An 18,553-nucleotide genomic window follows, 5' to 3' on the forward strand; every position below is an offset into this window, starting at 1 on the left:
ATCACTCAAATCAGAAGAATTCCTTTGTTGCTGTTCAAAGGAATACCAGTAGATGGAGACCTTACCATTCAAAATCACATTTTTGTTGCTGCTGACTTCATGCATCCTATCTCAGCAAACATACATTTCTCTCTCTCTCTCTCTCTCTATTTATATATATATATGTACACAGGTTTTTTATTATTGTTTTCCCTCATCTTAAATGTCTTTCTTTGTTGGTGTTTTCATTCATTTTCTGTAAAGCACTTGGTGAAGCGGTTTCAAACGTACTATATAAATAAACTGGACTTGACTAAATGTGTCTCTGTTGCTGTTCAAAGGAATACCAGTAGATGGAGACCTTACCATTCAAAATCATTTTTTTGTTGCTGCTGACTTCACGCATCCTATGTCAGCAAACATACAGTTTAAAGAACTGTCCTCATGAAGAGCTCATTGTGATTTCAATGAAGCTCAAATGGAATCGCAAGTGTCTGAAATGAGTTTCTCTTTATATCTTTATATCTCTTTATATCTTATTTCAAGATGATGGTTGAACTTGGATGTTTTCCTGCGTTTGATTGGTGGAGGTCTCATGTCAGGACTAAGGCCTATTGGACGATCGGGACACCTTTTTTAAAAACTTTTTTTTTTTTATGGGAGTTAATGAGGACGATGAACAGGACTGTCTGGACTAGCTGCATTAATATTGTAAGTAAGCTTTTTCACTTTTAAGTGAGCTACTTCTGTTTTGCTGTTAGCTGTGTGGACAAAGGCTTCCTAGAATGTAGGCTAACTGCTAGCAGGCTAGCTTCATGTAGCCTATGGCTGTTTCCGTAGAAACTGAAAAGGAGTTATTTTCAATGAATGCTGAGGTTATTTGCATTTGTTCACAGCTCAAGTGTTTGTTTTAGTTTACAAATGCTTTTTGTGGCAACGTTGACTGTAATTCTTGGCGTTTTTGTCAAATAGTACAAATTGAAAAGATAAATTTATTGTCGACGTTGCCAATTTCGCCGGGGCGGCCGTGGCTGGGTAGGTAGGGCGCTCGACTCTCAACATCAAGGTTGAGAGATCGACAGCCGTAGTGTCCCTCAGCAAGACACCTCACTCGGCACTGCGTGATTTTTTATTTGTTTTTGCTTTTATCATTCATATATTGACAATCTTTTCCGCATGTTTCTTTTTTTTTTTTTTTTAATATATTTTGCCTTTAATTCATGTTGTGATATTTAGGATTTTCTTATCGATTGCCGATGTGCATGTTTTTACAATGAGTTCACTTTGTGCCTTGGTGCGTGTGAGTGATGACAGATTAGCTGCTCATGTGCAGCTTTCTTTTATTTCATTGACACTTTTTCTGCTCAATGAGGAGCAAGAGCAGAGCCGCGATGTCCAATCAGCGGCCAAGGGGAGGGTGAACACAGAGACGCCGAGACAGAGAGCCAGCCAGTCGACACCGAAGAGAGAGTGTTACGACGCGCAATACACGCAGCGGCAGAGTGAGGAGCTCCGCAAGCCGCGTAAGTAGCCTATCCCTTTGGGACAGTAGTAACACTCTGCTTTTAGGAGTACGGCGTTGCTGTGTGTGTAGGCACAATACTGCCGGTATTTTCTTGTTTCGGCAGTGCCCGTCCTGCAGCGTGTGTACGTGTCGAGCCACTAGAGGAGACTCTGCGAGGGAAGCAGCAGGCGATCGGGACAATTCCCTCACTCTTTTAGTTTGTTGGAACTGACTGAGTGACTTTTAGGCTCATACGTTTTAAGTGCTGCACTTTTAACTCTCCCATGTTTTATCTGACTTGTATTCCTCTCTTTTAGCATAGACGTTTTGTTTTGGGACAGCTTTATTCTTTCATTTCTTTTCAAGTGGGGTTTAATGTGATGCAATGTAACTATCAATAAATGTGTGTCGCACCAGCACATCATTGTTTTACATCTTTTTGACTAGGCCTACTGTCTCTCACCCCGACAGGCCAAAGCAAACGTGTCCATATTCATCAATTCTTTACTCTTTTTAAAGACCACATTTCACCCCATTTACTGTACCATAGGAGGCTCCAGTGGAATGGTCATAGTCAGTATCCAGGTAAGGTGACACAAGATCATTTCTAATTTGGCTAAACTGATGGAGATAATATGAATGAGCAAAAACAGAATCAGCACCAGATGAATAAAGAGCCAATGTGAAAGACATGCTACAAGATAAAAAGACCAAAACAGGCTGCAAGAAGAAAGGTAACAACACAGAAGATGGGGACCCTGTGAGAGCAAACCAGCTCAACCTGTTTTTTTTAACAGCTTTGACCAGCAGGCCACTGCAGCTAGTGTCTGCCCCCCCCCCCCCCAGCACCTCTCTTCACACCCCCACCTCCCCTGACGACTCTAACCCCCCAAACACCTCTTCCATCCCAGATACACCGATTAAGTTGGCACTACTTCATGTGAGATCACTCAAATCAGAAGAATTCCTTTGTTGCTGTTCAAAGGAATACCAGTAGATGGAGACCTTACCATTCAAAATCACATTTTTGTTGCTGCTGACTTCATGCATCCTATCTCAGCAAACATACATCTCTCTCTCTCTCTATTTATATATATATATGTACACAGGTTTTTTATTATTGTTTTCCCTCATCTTAAATGTCTTTCTTTGTTGGTGTTTTCATTCATTTTCTGTAAAGCACTTGGTGAAGCGGTTTCAAACGTACTATATAAATAAACTGGACTTGACTAAATGTGTCTCTGTTGCTGTTCAAAGGAATACCAGTAGATGGAGACCTTACCATTCAAAATCATTTTTTTGTTGCTGCTGACTTCACGCATCCTATGTCAGCAAACATACAGTTTAAAGAACTGTCCTCATGAAGAGCTCATTGTGATTTCAATGAAAGCTCAAATGGAATCGCAAGTGTCTGAAATGACTTTCTCTTGAAAAAAATAACAATACAGTGACGCTCAAAATGTAACATACTGACATTTAACACTTTGGACCATGCATTTTAAGTCCCGCATCACATCTGTTGTAGTCCATGCAAAGGAGGCTGCATTAATAACTCTAGCATGCCATAAATGCCACATCTCATCTCATATGAGATTTTGTGGAAGTGGCAGATTGTAATAAAGGGGCAGCTTAGAGATTGATGCACTTCACCTGAGTAGCTAGAGGCGGCTGATTCGCTCCACCTTCCATGTCATAATGAGAAGGACTTTCCCTACAACACCGAGTGAAGAGAAATTTACATTACACATGGAACAATAGCTTATATATATATATGATGTCAGAATAATGATTAACTGATAAGAATAACACTGGAACATTATTATTATCCCCATGAACTAGTTGCTGCAGCATGATTTTCGCTTGAATATTCACAACAAGGTTCAGAAACTTCGGAGGGAAAGGTTAGTTAGGATGAATCTTTTTGTCTTGAGTAGTCGTTTTGCATCACTTTTTGTTTAGTATCAAAAAGAGAGTTTGAACAAGAGATCTTTGAGTCATTCAGTCACATTTTGTCCTTTACTATTCCCTTGCAAGTAGAAGGATCAGAGCTGCAGAGTGCGAGTGACAGCAAATCTCAGAGAAGGACCGTCCCTCTCTGTAGCCTACTCTATACACTAATAGTTACCAAGTGATGACGCACCCAATGTGGCTATGCTCAGATAAAATGGAAACACCTGGTACGGACAATTCCATCCGTGAAGACAGTTTCACCAAGTGTCAAGGTCCTTTTGTGTTACAAAACATCACTTTCTGTAGGCTAATTACCATCTTAGTATGCAACACTAACAGTCACTTCCAGTAGGCACATACATTTTCCACAGGCTAACATAATGAAGCGGCTTTGTGTCACTTTGAAGTTCATATTCTGTCTTTGTGCTGGTTTGGCATCTATGGGTTCATTTTGTGTCTCCTGCACATTTTTTATCATGATGTGCCCCCCTCCCCCTCTTTACTGTCATTATTACACGTTTTATTCATTCATTTTTCACATCTTTAGTGTTTATTGCATGCCTTTTATGGACTCTTTTTTTTTGTTACTTTTATTTCAAGATGATGGTTGAACTTGGATGTGTTCCTGCGTTTGATTGGTGGAGGTCTCATGTCAGGACTAAGGCCTATTGGACGATCGGGACACCTTTTTTAAAAACTTTTTTTTTTTTTTATGGGAGTTAATGAGGACGATGAACAGGACTGTCTGGACTAGCTGCATTAATATTGTAAGTAAGCTTTTTCACTTTTAAGTGAGCTACTTCTGTTTTGCTGTTAGCTGTGTGGACAAAGGCTTCCTAGAATGTAGGCTAACTGCTAGCAGGCTAGCTTCATGTAGCCTATGGCTGTTTCCGTAGAAACTGAAAAGGAGTTATTTTCAATGAATGCTGAGGTTATTTGCATTTGTTCACAGCTCAAGTGTTTGTTTTAGTTTACAAATGCTTTTTGTGGCAACGTTGACTGTAATTCTTGGCGTTTTTGTCAAATAGTACAAATTGAAAAGATAAATTTATTGTCGATGTTGCCAATTTCGCCGGGGCGGCCGTGGCTGGGTAGGTAGGGCGCTCGACTCTCAACATCAAGGTTGAGAGATCGACAGCCGTAGTGTCCCTCAGCAAGACACCTCACTCGGCACTGCGTGATTTTTTATTTGTTTTTGCTTTTATCATTCATATATTGACAATCTTTTCCGCATGTTTCTTTTTTTTTTTTTTTAATATATTTTGCCTTTAATTCATGTTGTGATATTTAGGATTTTCTTATCGATTGCCGATGTGCATGTTTTTACAATGAGTTCACTTTGTGCCTTGGTGCGTGTGAGTGATGACAGATTAGCTGCTCATGTGCAGCTTTCTTTTATTTCATTGACACTTTTTCTGCTCAATGAGGAGCAAGAGCAGAGCCGCGATGTCCAATCAGCGGCCAAGGGGAGGGTGAACACAGAGACGCCGAGACAGAGAGCCAGCCAGTCGACACCGAAGAGAGAGTGTTACGACGCGCAATACACGCAGCGGCAGAGTGAGGAGCTCCGCAAGCCGCGTAAGTAGCCTATCCCTTTGGGACAGTAGTAACACTCTGCTTTTAGGAGTACGGCGTTGCTGTGTGTGTAGGCACAATACTGCCGGTATTTTCTTGTTTCGGCAGTGCCCGTCCTGCAGCGTGTGTACGTGTCGAGCCACTAGAGGAGACTCTGCGAGGGAAGCAGCAGGCGATCGGGACAATTCCCTCACTCTTTTAGTTTGTTGGAACTGACTGAGTGACTTTTAGGCTCATACGTTTTAAGTGCTGCACTTTTAACTCTCCCATGTTTTATCTGACTTGTATTCCTCTCTTTTAGCATAGACGTTTTGTTTTGGGACAGCTTTATTCTTTCATTTCTTTTCAAGTGGGGTTTAATGTGATGCAATGTAACTATCAATAAATGTGTGTCGCACCAGCACATCATTGTTTTACATCTTTTTGACTAGGCCTACTGTCTCTCACCCCGACAGGCCAAAGCAAACGTGTCCATATTCATCAATTCTTTACTCTTTTTAAAGACCACATTTCACCCCATTTACTGTACCATAGGAGGCTCCAGTGGAATGGTCATAGTCAGTATCCAGGTAAGGTGACACAAGATCATTTCTAATTTGGCTAAACTGATGGAGATAATATGAATGAGCAAAAACAGAATCAGCACCAGATGAATAAAGAGCCAATGTGAAAGACATGCTACAAGATAAAAAGCTGTATTTTACAGCTATAGCGTTTCTCTCCCTAAACAAGTGTAAGAAAAAGTGACCATTGCAGCCTACAAGGAGTTGGAGGGGGATTGTCATGTTAGGCTGTATTAGTTTAACTAGGACTTGGAAGCTTACACTGCCGTCCCTCGACCACCACTAGGGAAGTCTGATCACAACCTGCTCCTTCTTAACCCAAAGTACAAGCCACAGATTCAGAGGCACCTTCACAAAGTGGTCTCCTGAGGCAGTGGAGACACTAAGAGAGTGTTTTGAGTGGACTGACTGGAGCACCCTGCAAGAGCCACACGGTGAGGACATTGAGGGGGTCTCACACACTGCACAACTGACTACATGAACTTCTGTATGGATGTTGTAGTTCCCACAAAAACTGTGCGCTGCTTCCCGAACAACGAGCCCTGGATTAATGTCGAGGGCATTCAAGGAAGGAGAGCAGGCAGAGCTGAAGCGCGTGCAGGGGGAACTCAAGGTCCGGCTCAGAGAGGCAAAGGAGGAGTACAGAAGGAAGGTGGAGAAGAAGCTGCGGAACAACAACACGAGAGAGGTCTGGGAGGGCGTGAAAACCATCACAGGCTGCAAGAAGAAAGGTAACAACACAGAAGATGGGGACCCTGTGAGAGCAAACCAGCTCAACCTGTTTTTTTAACAGCTTTGACCAGCAGGCCACTGCAGCTAGTGTCTGCCCCCCCCCCAGCACCTCTCTTCACACCCCCACCTCCCCTGACGACTCTAACCCCCCAAACACCTCTTCCATCCCAGATACACCGATTAAGTTGGCACTACTTCATGTGAGATCACTCAAATCAGAAGAATTCCTTTGTTGCTGTTCAAAGGAATACCAGTAGATGGAGACCTTACCATTCAAAATCACATTTTTGTTGCTGCTGACTTCATGCATCCTATCTCAGCAAACATACATCTCTCTCTCTCTCTATTTATATATATATATGTACACAGGTTTTTATTATTGTTTTCCCTCATCTTAAATGTCTTTCTTTGTTGGTGTTTTCATTCATTTTCTGTAAAGCACTTGGTGAAGCGGTTTCAAACGTACTATATAAATAAACTGGACTTGACTAAATGTGTCTCTGTTGCTGTTCAAAGGAATACTAGTAGATGGAGACCTTACCATTCAAAATCATTTTTTTGTTGCTGCTGACTTCACGCATCCTATCTCAGCAAACATACAGTTTAAAGAACTGTCCTCATGAAGAGCTCATTGTGATTTCAATGAAGCTCAAATGGAATCGCAAGTGTCTGAAATGAGTTTCTCTTTATATCTTTATATCTCTTTATATCTTATTTCAAGATGATGGTTGAACTTTGATGTTTTCCTGCGTTTGATTGGTGGAGGTCTCATGTCAGGACTAAGGCCTATTGGACGATCGGGACACCTTTTTTAAAAACTTTTTTTTTTTTATGGGAGTTAATGAGGACGATGAACAGGACTGTCTGGACTAGCTGCATTAATATTGTAAGTAAGCTTTTTCACTTTTAAGTGAGCTACTTCTGTTTTGCTGTTAGCTGTGTGGACAAAGGCTTCCTAGAATGTAGGCTAACTGCTAGCAGGCTAGCTTCATGTAGCCTATGGCTGTTTCCGTAGAAACTGAAAAGGAGTTATTTTCAATGAATGCTGAGGTTATTTGCATTTGTTCACAGCTCAAGTGTTTGTTTTAGTATACAAATGTTTTTTGTGGCAACGTTGACTGTAATTCTTGGCGTTTTTGTCAAATAGTACAAATTGAAAAGATAAATTTATTGTCGACGTTGTCAATTTCGCCGGGGCGGCCGTGGCTGGGTAGGTAGGGCGCTCGACTCTCAACATCAAGGTTGAGAGATCGACAGCCGTAGTGTCCCTCAGCAAGACACCTCACTCGGCACTGCGTGATTTTTTATTTGTTTTTGCTTTTATCATTCATATATTGACAATCTTTTCCGCATGTTTCTTTTTTTTTTATATATATTTTGCCTTTAATTCATGTTGTGATATTTAGGATTTTCTTATCGATTGCCCGATGTGCATGTTTTTACAATGAGTTCACTTTGTGCCTTGGTGCGTGTGAGTGATGACAGATTAGCTGCTCATGTGCAGCTTTCTTTTATTTCATTGACACTTTTTCTGCTCAATGAGGAGCAAGAGCAGAGCCGCGATGTCCAATCAGCGGCCAAGGGGAGGGTGAACACAGAGACGCCGAGACAGAGAGCCAGCCAGTCGACACCGAAGAGAGAGTGTTACGACGCGCAATACACGCAGCGGCAGAGTGAGGAGCTCCGCAAGCCGCGTAAGTAGCCTATCCCTTTGGGACAGTAGTAACACTCTGCTTTTAGGAGTACGGCGTTGCTGTGTGTGTAGGCACAATACTGCCGGTATTTTCTTGTTTCGGCAGTGCCCGTCCTGCAGCGTGTGTACGTGTCGAGCCACTAGAGGAGACTCTGCGAGGGAAGCAGCAGGCGATCGGGACAATTCCCTCACTCTTTTAGTTTGTTGGAACTGACTTTTAGGCTCATACGTTTTAAGTGCTGCACTTTTAACTCTCCCATGTTTTATCTGACTTGTATTCCTCTCTTTTAGCATAGACGTTTTGTTTTGGGACAGCTTTATTCTTTCATTTCTTTTCAAGTGGGGTTTAATGTGATGCAATGTGACTATCAATAAATGTGTGTCGCACCAGCACATCATTGTTTTACATCTTTTTGACTAGGCCTACTGTCTCTCACCCCGACAGGCCAAAGCAAACGTGTCCATATTCATCAATTCTTTACTCTTTTTAAAGACCACATTTCACCCCATTTACTGTACCATAGGAGGCTCCAGTGGAATGGTCATAGTCAGTATCCAGGTAAGGTGACACAAGATCATTTCTAATTTGGCTAAACTGATGGAGATAATATGAATGAGCAAAAACAGAATCAGCACCAGATGAATAAAGAGCCAATGTGAAAGACATGCTACAAGATAAAAAGCTGTATTTTACAGCTATAGCGTTTCTCTCCCTAAACAAGTGTAAGAAAAAGTGACCATTGCAGCCTACAAGGAGTTGGAGGGGGATTGTCATGTTAGGCTGTATTAGTTTAACTAGGACTTGGAAGCTTACACTGCCGTCCCTCGACCACCACTAGGGAAGTCTGATCACAACCTGCTCCTTCTTAACCCAAAGTACAAGCCACAGATTCAGAGGCACCTTCACAAAGTGGTCTCCTGAGGCAGTGGAGACACTAAGAGAGTGTTTTGAGTGGACTGACTGGAGCACCCTGCAAGAGCCACACGGTGAGGACATTGAGGGGGTCTCACACACTGCACAACTGACTACATGAACTTCTGTATGGATGTTGTAGTTCCCACAAAAACTGTGCGCTGCTTCCCGAACAACGAGCCCTGGATTAATGTCGAGGGCATTCAAGGAAGGAGAGCAGGCAGAGCTGAAGCGCGTGCAGGGGGAACTCAAGGTCCGGCTCAGAGAGGCAAAGGAGGAGTACAGAAGGAAGGTGGAGAAGAAGCTGCGGAACAACAACACGAGAGAGGTCTGGGAGGGCGTGAAAACCATCACAGGCTGCAAGAAGAAAGGTAACAACACAGAAGATGGGGACCCTGTGAGAGCAAACCAGCTCAACCTGTTTTTTTAACAGCTTTGACCAGCAGGCCACTGCAGCTAGTGTCTGCCCCCCCCCAGCACCTCTCTTCACACCCCCACCTCCCCTGACGACTCTAACCCCCCAAACACCTCTTCCATCCCAGATACACCGATTAAGTTGGCACTACTTCATGTGAGATCACTCAAATCAGAAGAATTCCTTTGTTGCTGTTCAAAGGAATACCAGTAGATGGAGACCTTACCATTCAAAATCACATTTTTGTTGCTGCTGACTTCATGCATCCTATCTCAGCAAACATACATTTCTCTCTCTCTCTCTCTATTTATATATATATATGTACACAGGTTTTTATTATTGTTTTCCCTCATCTTAAATGTCTTTCTTTGTTGGTGTTTTCATTCATTTTCTGTAAAGCACTTGGTGAAGCGGTTTCAAACGTACTATATAAATAAACTGGACTTGACTAAATGTGTCTCTGTTGCTGTTCAAAGGAATACTAGTAGATGGAGACCTTACCATTCAAAATCATTTTTTTGTTGCTGCTGACTTCACGCATCCTATGTCAGCAAACATACAGTTTAAAGAACTGTCCTCATGAAGAGCTCATTGTGATTTCAATGAAGCTCAAATGGAATCGCAAGTGTCTGAAATGAGTTTCTCTTTATATCTTTATATCTCTTTATATCTTATTTCAAGATGATGGTTGAACTTTGATGTTTTCCTGCGTTTGATTGGTGGAGGTCTCATGTCAGGACTAAGGCCTATTGGACGATCGGGACACCTTTTTTAAAAACTTTTTTTTTTTATGGGAGTTAATGAGGACGATGAACAGGACTGTCTGGACTAGCTGCATTAATATTGTAAGTAAGCTTTTTCACTTTTAAGTGAGCTACTTCTGTTTTGCTGTTAGCTGTGTGGACAAAGGCTTCCTAGAATGTAGGCTAACTGCTAGCAGGCTAGCTTCATGTAGCCTATGGCTGTTTCCGTAGAAACTGAAAAGGAGTTATTTTCAATGAATGCTGAGGTTATTTGCATTTGTTCACAGCTCAAGTGTTTGTTTTAGTATACAAATGCTTTTTGTGGCAACGTTGACTGTAATTCTTGGCGTTTTTGTCAAATAGTACAAATTGAAAAGATAAATTTATTGTCGACGTTGTCAATTTCGCCGGGGCGGCCGTGGCTGGGTAGGTAGGGCGCTCGACTCTCAACATCAAGGTTGAGAGATCGACAGCCGTAGTGTCCCTCAGCAAGACACCTCACTCGGCACTGCGTGATTTTTTATTTGTTTTTGCTTTTATCATTCATATATTGACAATCTTTTCCGCATGTTTCTTTTTTTTTTATATATATTTTGCCTTTAATTCATGTTGTGATATTTAGGATTTTCTTATCGATTGCCCGATGTGCATGTTTTTACAATGAGTTCACTTTGTGCCTTGGTGCGTGTGAGTGATGACAGATTAGCTGCTCATGTGCAGCTTTCTTTTATTTCATTGACACTTTTTCTGCTCAATGAGGAGCAAGAGCAGAGCCGCGATGTCCAATCAGCGGCCAAGGGGAGGGTGAACACAGAGACGCCGAGACAGAGAGCCAGCCAGTCGACACCGAAGAGAGAGTGTTACGACGCGCAATACACGCAGCGGCAGAGTGAGGAGCTCCGCAAGCCGCGTAAGTAGCCTATCCCTTTGGGACAGTAGTAACACTCTGCTTTTAGGAGTACGGCGTTGCTGTGTGTGTAGGCACAATACTGCCGGTATTTTCTTGTTTCGGCAGTGCCCGTCCTGCAGCGTGTGTACGTGTCGAGCCACTAGAGGAGACTCTGCGAGGGAAGCAGCAGGCGATCGGGACAATTCCCTCACTCTTTTAGTTTGTTGGAACTGACTTTTAGGCTCATACGTTTTAAGTGCTGCACTTTTAACTCTCCCATGTTTTATCTGACTTGTATTCCTCTCTTTTAGCATAGACGTTTTGTTTTGGGACAGCTTTATTCTTTCATTTCTTTTCAAGTGGGGTTTAATGTGATGCAATGTGACTATCAATAAATGTGTGTCGCACCAGCACATCATTGTTTTACATCTTTTTGACTAGGCCTACTGTCTCTCACCCCGACAGGCCAAAGCAAACGTGTCCATATTCATCAATTCTTTACTCTTTTTAAAGACCACATTTCACCCCATTTACTGTACCATAGGAGGCTCCAGTGGAATGGTCATAGTCAGTATCCAGGTAAGGTGACACAAGATCATTTCTAATTTGGCTAAACTGATGGAGATAATATGAATGAGCAAAAACAGAATCAGCACCAGATGAATAAAGAGCCAATGTGAAAGACATGCTACAAGATAAAAAGCTGTATTTTACAGCTATAGCGTTTCTCTCCCTAAACAAGTGTAAGAAAAAGTGACCATTGCAGCCTACAAGGAGTTGGAGGGGGATTGTCATGTTAGGCTGTATTAGTTTAACTAGGACTTGGAAGCTTACACTGCCGTCCCTCGACCACCACTAGGGAAGTCTGATCACAACCTGCTCCTTCTTAACCCAAAGTACAAGCCACAGATTCAGAGGCACCTTCACAAAGTGGTCTCCTGAGGCAGTGGAGACACTAAGAGAGTGTTTTGAGTGGACTGACTGGAGCACCCTGCAAGAGCCACACGGTGAGGACATTGAGGGGGTCTCACACACTGCACAACTGACTACATGAACTTCTGTATGGATGTTGTAGTTCCCACAAAAACTGTGCGCTGCTTCCCGAACAACGAGCCCTGGATTAATGTCGAGGGCATTCAAGGAAGGAGAGCAGGCAGAGCTGAAGCGCGTGCAGGGGGAACTCAAGGTCCGGCTCAGAGAGGCAAAGGAGGAGTACAGAAGGAAGGTGGAGAAGAAGCTGCGGAACAACAACACGAGAGAGGTCTGGGAGGGCGTGAAAACCATCACAGGCTGCAAGAAGAAAGGTAACAACACAGAAGATGGGGACCCTGTGAGAGCAAACCAGCTCAACCTGTTTTTTTAACAGCTTTGACCAGCAGGCCACTGCAGCTAGTGTCTGCCCCCCCCCAGCACCTCTCTTCACACCCCCACCTCCCCTGACGACTCTAACCCCCCAAACACCTCTTCCATCCCAGATACACCGATTAAGTTGGCACTACTTCATGTGAGATCACTCAAATCAGAAGAATTCCTTTGTTGCTGTTCAAAGGAATACCAGTAGATGGAGACCTTACCATTCAAAATCACATTTTTGTTGCTGCTGACTTCATGCATCCTATCTCAGCAAACATACATCTCTCTCTCTCTCTATTTATATATATATATGTACACAGGTTTTTATTATTGTTTTCCCTCATCTTAAATGTCTTTCTTTGTTGGTGTTTTCATTCATTTTCTGTAAAGCACTTGGTGAAGCGGTTTCAAACGTACTATATAAATAAACTGGACTTGACTAAATGTGTCTCTGTTGCTGTTCAAAGGAATACTAGTAGATGGAGACCTTACCATTCAAAATCATTTTTTTGTTGCTGCTGACTTCACGCATCCTATGTCAGCAAACATACAGTTTAAAGAACTGTCCTCATGAAGAGCTCATTGTGATTTCAATGAAGCTCAAATGGAATCGCAAGTGTCTGAAATGAGTTTCTCTTTATATCTTTATATCTCTTTATATCTTATTTCAAGATGATGGTTGAACTTTGATGTGTTCCTGCGTTTGATTGGTGGAGGTCTCATGTCAGGACTAAGGCCTATTGGACGATCGGGACACCTTTTTTAAAAACTTTTTTTTTTATGGGAGTTAATGAGGACGATGAACAGGACTGTCTGGACTAGCTGCATTAATATTGTAAGTAAGCTTTTTCACTTTTAAGTGAGCTACTTCTGTTTTGCTGTTAGCTGTGTGGACAAAGGCTTCCTAGAATGTAGGCTAACTGCTAGCAGGCTAGCTTCATGTAGCCTATGGCTGTTTCCGTAGAAACTGAAAAGGAGTTATTTTCAATGAATGCTGAGGTTATTTGCATTTGTTCACAGCTCAAGTGTTTGTTTTAGTATACAAATGTTTTTTGTGGCAACGTTGACTGTAATTCTTGGCGTTTTTGTCAAATAGTACAAATTGAAAAGATAAATTTATTGTCGACGTTGTCAATTTCGCCGGGGCGGCCGTGGCTGGGTAGGTAGGGCGCTCGACCCTCAACATCAAGGTTGAGAGATCGACAGCCGTAGTGTCCCTCAGCAAGACACCTCACTCGGCACTGCGTGATTTTTTATTTGTTTTTGCTTTTATCATTCATATATTGACAATCTTTTCCGCATGTTTCTTTTTTTTTTAATATATATTTTGCCTTTAATTCATGTTGTGATATTTAGGATTTTCTTATCGATTGCCCGATGTGCATGTTTTTACAATGAGTTCACTTTGTGCCTTGGTGCGTGTGAGTGATGACAGATTAGCTGCTCATGTGCAGCTTTCTTTTATTTCATTGACACTTTTTCTGCTCAATGAGGAGCAAGAGCAGAGCCGCGATGTCCAATCAGCGGCCAAGGGGAGGGTGAACACAGAGACGCCGAGACAGAGAGCCAGCCAGTCGACACCGAAGAGAGAGTGTTACGACGCGCAATACACGCAGCGGCAGAGTGAGGAGCTCCGCAAGCCGCGTAAGTAGCCTATCCCTTTGGGACAGTAGTAACACTCTGCTTTTAGGAGTACGGCGTTGCTGTGTGTGTAGGCACAATACTGCCGGTATTTTCTTGTTTCGGCAGTGCCCGTCCTGCAGCGTGTGTACGTGTCGAGCCACTAGAGGAGACTCTGCGAGGGAAGCAGCAGGCGATCGGGACAATTCCCTCACTCTTTTAGTTTGTTGGAACTGACTTTTCGGCTCATACGTTTTAAGTGCTGCACTTTTAACTCTCCCATGTTTTATCTGACTTGTATTCCTCTCTTTTAGCATAGACGTTTTGTTTTGGGACAGCTTTATTCTTTCATTTCTTTTCAAGTGGGGTTTAATGTGATGCAATGTGACTATCAATAAATGTGTGTCGCACCAGCACATCATTGTTTTACATCTTTTTGACTAGGCCTACTGTCTCTCACCCCGACAGGCCAAAGCAAACGTGTCCATATTCATCAATTCTTTACTCTTTTTAAAGACCACATTTCACCCCATTTACTGTACCATAGGAGGCTCCAGTGGAATGGTCATAGTCAGTATCCAGGTAAGGTGACACAAGATCATTTCTAATTTGGCTAAACTGATGGAGATAATATGAATGAGCAAAAACAGAATCAGCACCAGATGAATAAAGAGCCAATGTGAAAGACATGCTACAAGATAAAAAGCTGTATTTTACAGCTATAGCGTTTCTCTCCCTAAACAAGTGTAAGAAAAAGTGACCATTGCAGCCTACAAGGAGTTGGAGGGGGATTGTCATGTTAGGCTGTATTAGTTTAACTAGGACTTGGAAGCTTACACTGCCGTCCCTCGACCACCACTAGGGAAGTCTGATCACAACCTGCTCCTTCTTAACCCAAAGTACAAGCCACAGATTCAGAGGCACCTTCACAAAGTGGTCTCCTGAGGCAGTGGAGACACTAAGAGAGTGTTTTGAGTGGACTGACTGGAGCACCCTGCAAGAGCCACACGGTGAGGACATTGAGGGGGTCTCACACACTGCACAACTGACTACATGAACTTCTGTATGGATGTTGTAGTTCCCACAAAAACTGTGCGCTGCTTCCCGAACAACGAGCCCTGGATTAATGTCGAGGGCATTCAAGGAAGGAGAGCAGGCAGAGCTGAAGCGCGTGCAGGGGGAACTCAAGGTCCGGCTCAGAGAGGCAAAGGAGGAGTACAGAAGGAAGGTGGAGAAGAAGCTGCGGAACAACAACACGAGAGAGGTCTGGGAGGGCGTGAAAACCATCACAGGCTGCAAGAAGAAAGGTAACAACACAGAAGATGGGGACCCTGTGAGAGCAAACCAGCTCAACCTGTTTTTTTAACAGCTTTGACCAGCAGGCCACTGCAGCTAGTGTCTGCCCCCCCCCCAGCACCTCTCTTCACACCCCCACCTCCCCTGACGACTCTAACCCCCCAAACACCTCTTCCATCCCAGATACACCGATTAAGTTGGCACTACTTCATGTGAGATCACTCAAATCAGAAGAATTCCTTTGTTGCTGTTCAAAGGAATACCAGTAGATGGAGACCTTACCATTCAAAATCACATTTTTGTTGCTGCTGACTTCATGCATCCTATCTCAGCAAACATACATTTCTCTCTCTCTCTCTCTCTCTCTCTATTTATATATATATATGTACACAGGTTTTTTATTATTGTTTTCCCTCATCTTAAATGTCTTTCTTTGTTGGTGTTTTCATTCATTTTCTGTAAAGCACTTGGTGAAGCGGTTTCAAACGTACTATATAAATAAACTGGACATGACTAAATGTGTCTCTGTTGCTGTTCAAAGGAATACCAGTAGATGGAGACCTTACCATTCAAAATCATTTTTTTGTTGCTGCTGACTTCACGCATCCTATCTCAGCAAACATACAGTTTAAAGAACTGTCCTCATGAAGAGCTCATTGTGATTTCAATGAAAGCTCAAATGGAATCGCAAGTGTCTGAAATGAGTTTCTCTTTATATCTTTATATCTCTTTATATCTTATTTCAAGATGATGGTTGAACTTTGATGTTTTCCTGCGTTTGATTGGTGGAGGTCTCATGTCAGGACTAAGGCCTATTGGACGATCGGGACACCTTTTTTAAAAACTTTTTTTTTTTATGGGAGTTAATGAGGACGATGAACAGGACTGTCTGGACTAGCTGCATTAATATTGTAAGTAAGCTTTTTCACTTTTAAGTGAGCTACTTCTGTTTTGCTGTTAGCTGTGTGGACAAAGGCTTCCTAGAATGTAGGCTAACTGCTAGCAGGCTAGCTTCATGTAGCCTATGGCTGTTTCCGTAGAAACTGAAAAGGAGTTATTTTCAATGAATGCTGAGGTTATTTGCATTTGTTCACAGCTCAAGTGTTTGTTTTAGTATACAAATGTTTTTTGTGGCAACGTTGACTGTAATTCTTGGCGTTTTTGTCAAATAGTACAAATTGAAAAGATAAATTTATTGTCGACGTTGTCAATTTCGCCGGGGCGGCCGTGGCTGGGTAGGTAGGGCGCTCGACTCTCAACATCAAGGTTGAGAGCTCGACAGCCGTAGTGTCCCTCAGCAAGACACCTCACTCGGCACTGCGTGATTTTTTATTTGTTTTTGCTTTTATCATTCATATATTGACAATCTTTTCCGCATGTTTCTTTTTTTTTTAATATATATTTTGCCTTTAATTCATGTTGTGATATTTAGGATTTTCTTATCGATTGCCCGATGTGCATGTTTTTACAATGAGTTCACTTTGTGCCTTGGTGCGTGTGAGTGATGACAGATTAGCTGCTCATGTGCAGCTTTCTTTTATTTCATTGACACTTTTTCTGCTCAATGAGGAGCAAGAGCAGAGCCGCGATGTCCAATCAGCGGCCAAGGGGAGGGTGAACACAGAGACGCCGAGACAGAGAGCCAGCCAGTCGACACCGAAGAGAGAGTGTTACGACGCGCAATACACGCAGCGGCAGAGTGAGGAGCTCCGCAAGCCGCGTAAGTAGCCTATCCCTTTGGGACAGTAGTAACACTCTGCTTTTAGGAGTACGGCGTTGCTGTGTGTGTAGGCACAATACTGCCGGTATTTTCTTGTTTCGGCAGTGCCCGTCCTGCAGCGTGTGTACGTGTCGAGCCACTAGAGGAGACTCTGCGAGGGAAGCAGCAGGCGATCGGGACAATTCCCTCACTCTTTTAGTTTGTTGGAACTGACTTTTCGGCTCATACGTTTTAAGTGCTGCACTTTTAACTCTCCCATGTTTTATCTGACTTGTATTCCTCTCTTTTAGCATAGACGTTTTGTTTTGGGACAGCTTTATTCTTTCATTTCTTTTCAAGTGGGGTTTAATGTGATGCAATGTGACTATCAATAAATGTGTGTCGCACCAGCACATCATTGTTTTACATCTTTTTGACTAGGCCTACTGTCTCTCACCCCGACAGGCCAAAGCAAACGTGTCCATATTCATCAATTCTTTACTCTTTTTAAAGACCACATTTCACCCCATTTACTGTACCATAGGAGGCTCCAGTGGAATGGTCATAGTCAGTATCCAGGTAAGGTGACACAAGATCATTTCTAATTTGGCTAAACTGATGGAGATAATATGAATGAGCAAAAACAGAATCAGCACCAGATGAATAAAGAGCCAATGTGAAAGACATGCTACAAGATAAAAAGCTGTATTTTACAGCTATAGCGTTTCTCTCCCTAAACAAGTGTAAGAAAAAGTGACCATTGCAGCCTACAAGGAGTTGGAGGGGGATTGTCATGTTAGGCTGTATTAGTTTAACTAGGACTTGGAAGCTTACACTGCCGTCCCTCGACCACCACTAGGGAAGTCTGATCACAACCTGCTCCTTCTTAACCCAAAGTACAAGCCACAGATTCAGAGGCACCTTCACAAAGTGGTCTCCTGAGGCAGTGGAGACACTAAGAGAGTGTTTTGAGTGGACTGACTGGAGCACCCTGCAAGAGCCACACGGTGAGGACATTGAGGGGGTCTCACACACTGCACAACTGACTACATGAACTTCTGTATGGATGTTGTAGTTCCCACAAAAACTGTGCGCTGCTTCCCGAACAACGAGCCCTGGATTAATGTCGAGGGCATTCAAGGAAGGAGAGCAGGCAGAGCTGAAGCGCGTGCAGGGGGAACTCAAGGTCCGGCTCAGAGAGGCAAAGGAGGAGTACAGAAGGAAGGTGGAGAAGAAGCTGCGGAACAACAACACGAGAGAGGTCTGGGAGGGCGTGAAAACCATCACAGGCTGCAAGAAGAAAGGTAACAACACAGAAGATGGGGACCCTGTGAGAGCAAACCAGCTCAACCTGTTTTTTTAACAGCTTTGACCAGCAGGCCACTGCAGCTAGTGTCTGCCCCCCCCCAGCACCTCTCTTCACACCCCCACCTCCCCTGACGACTCTAACCCCCCAAACACCTCTTCCATCCCAGATACACCGATTAAGTTGGCACTACTTCATGTGAGATCACTCAAATCAGAAGAATTCCTTTGTTGCTGTTCAAAGGAATACCAGTAGATGGAGACCTTACCATTCAAAATCACATTTTTGTTGCTGCTGACTTCATGCATCCTATCTCAGCAAAC

The 18,553-nt window shown here is 43.0% G+C and overlaps 5 long non-coding RNA genes across 5 annotated transcripts; all 5 read left to right on the forward strand.

Annotated features, from left to right (window-relative positions):
- The first annotated feature begins 503 nt into the window (after positions 1–503).
- Positions 504–1,905, forward strand: LOC136178897 (uncharacterized). The gene is made up of 2 exons (XR_010666200.1): positions 504–690; positions 1,352–1,905. It is a non-coding gene; the product is annotated as an uncharacterized lncRNA (long non-coding RNA).
- Positions 1,906–3,078: 1,173 nt separating this feature from the next.
- On the forward strand, positions 3,079–5,414 carry LOC136179078 (uncharacterized). The gene is made up of 2 exons (XR_010666357.1): positions 3,079–4,200; positions 4,861–5,414. It is a non-coding gene; the product is annotated as an uncharacterized lncRNA (long non-coding RNA).
- A 1,547-nt stretch (positions 5,415–6,961) lies between these two features.
- LOC136179079 (uncharacterized) lies at positions 6,962–11,369 on the forward strand. Its single transcript, XR_010666358.1, has 2 exons — positions 6,962–10,169; positions 10,827–11,369. It is a non-coding gene; the product is annotated as an uncharacterized lncRNA (long non-coding RNA).
- A 1,722-nt stretch (positions 11,370–13,091) lies between these two features.
- LOC136178898 (uncharacterized) lies at positions 13,092–14,345 on the forward strand. The gene is made up of 2 exons (XR_010666201.1): positions 13,092–13,144; positions 13,803–14,345. It is a non-coding gene; the product is annotated as an uncharacterized lncRNA (long non-coding RNA).
- Positions 14,346–15,910: 1,565 nt separating this feature from the next.
- On the forward strand, positions 15,911–17,337 carry LOC136179081 (uncharacterized). The gene is made up of 2 exons (XR_010666360.1): positions 15,911–16,136; positions 16,795–17,337. It is a non-coding gene; the product is annotated as an uncharacterized lncRNA (long non-coding RNA).
- The last annotated feature ends 1,216 nt before the right edge of the window (positions 17,338–18,553 follow it).

Source organism: Labrus bergylta, chromosome 4 (genome assembly GCF_963930695.1).
Source record: "Labrus bergylta chromosome 4, fLabBer1.1, whole genome shotgun sequence".
NCBI lineage: Eukaryota > Metazoa > Chordata > Actinopteri > Labriformes > Labridae > Labrus > Labrus bergylta.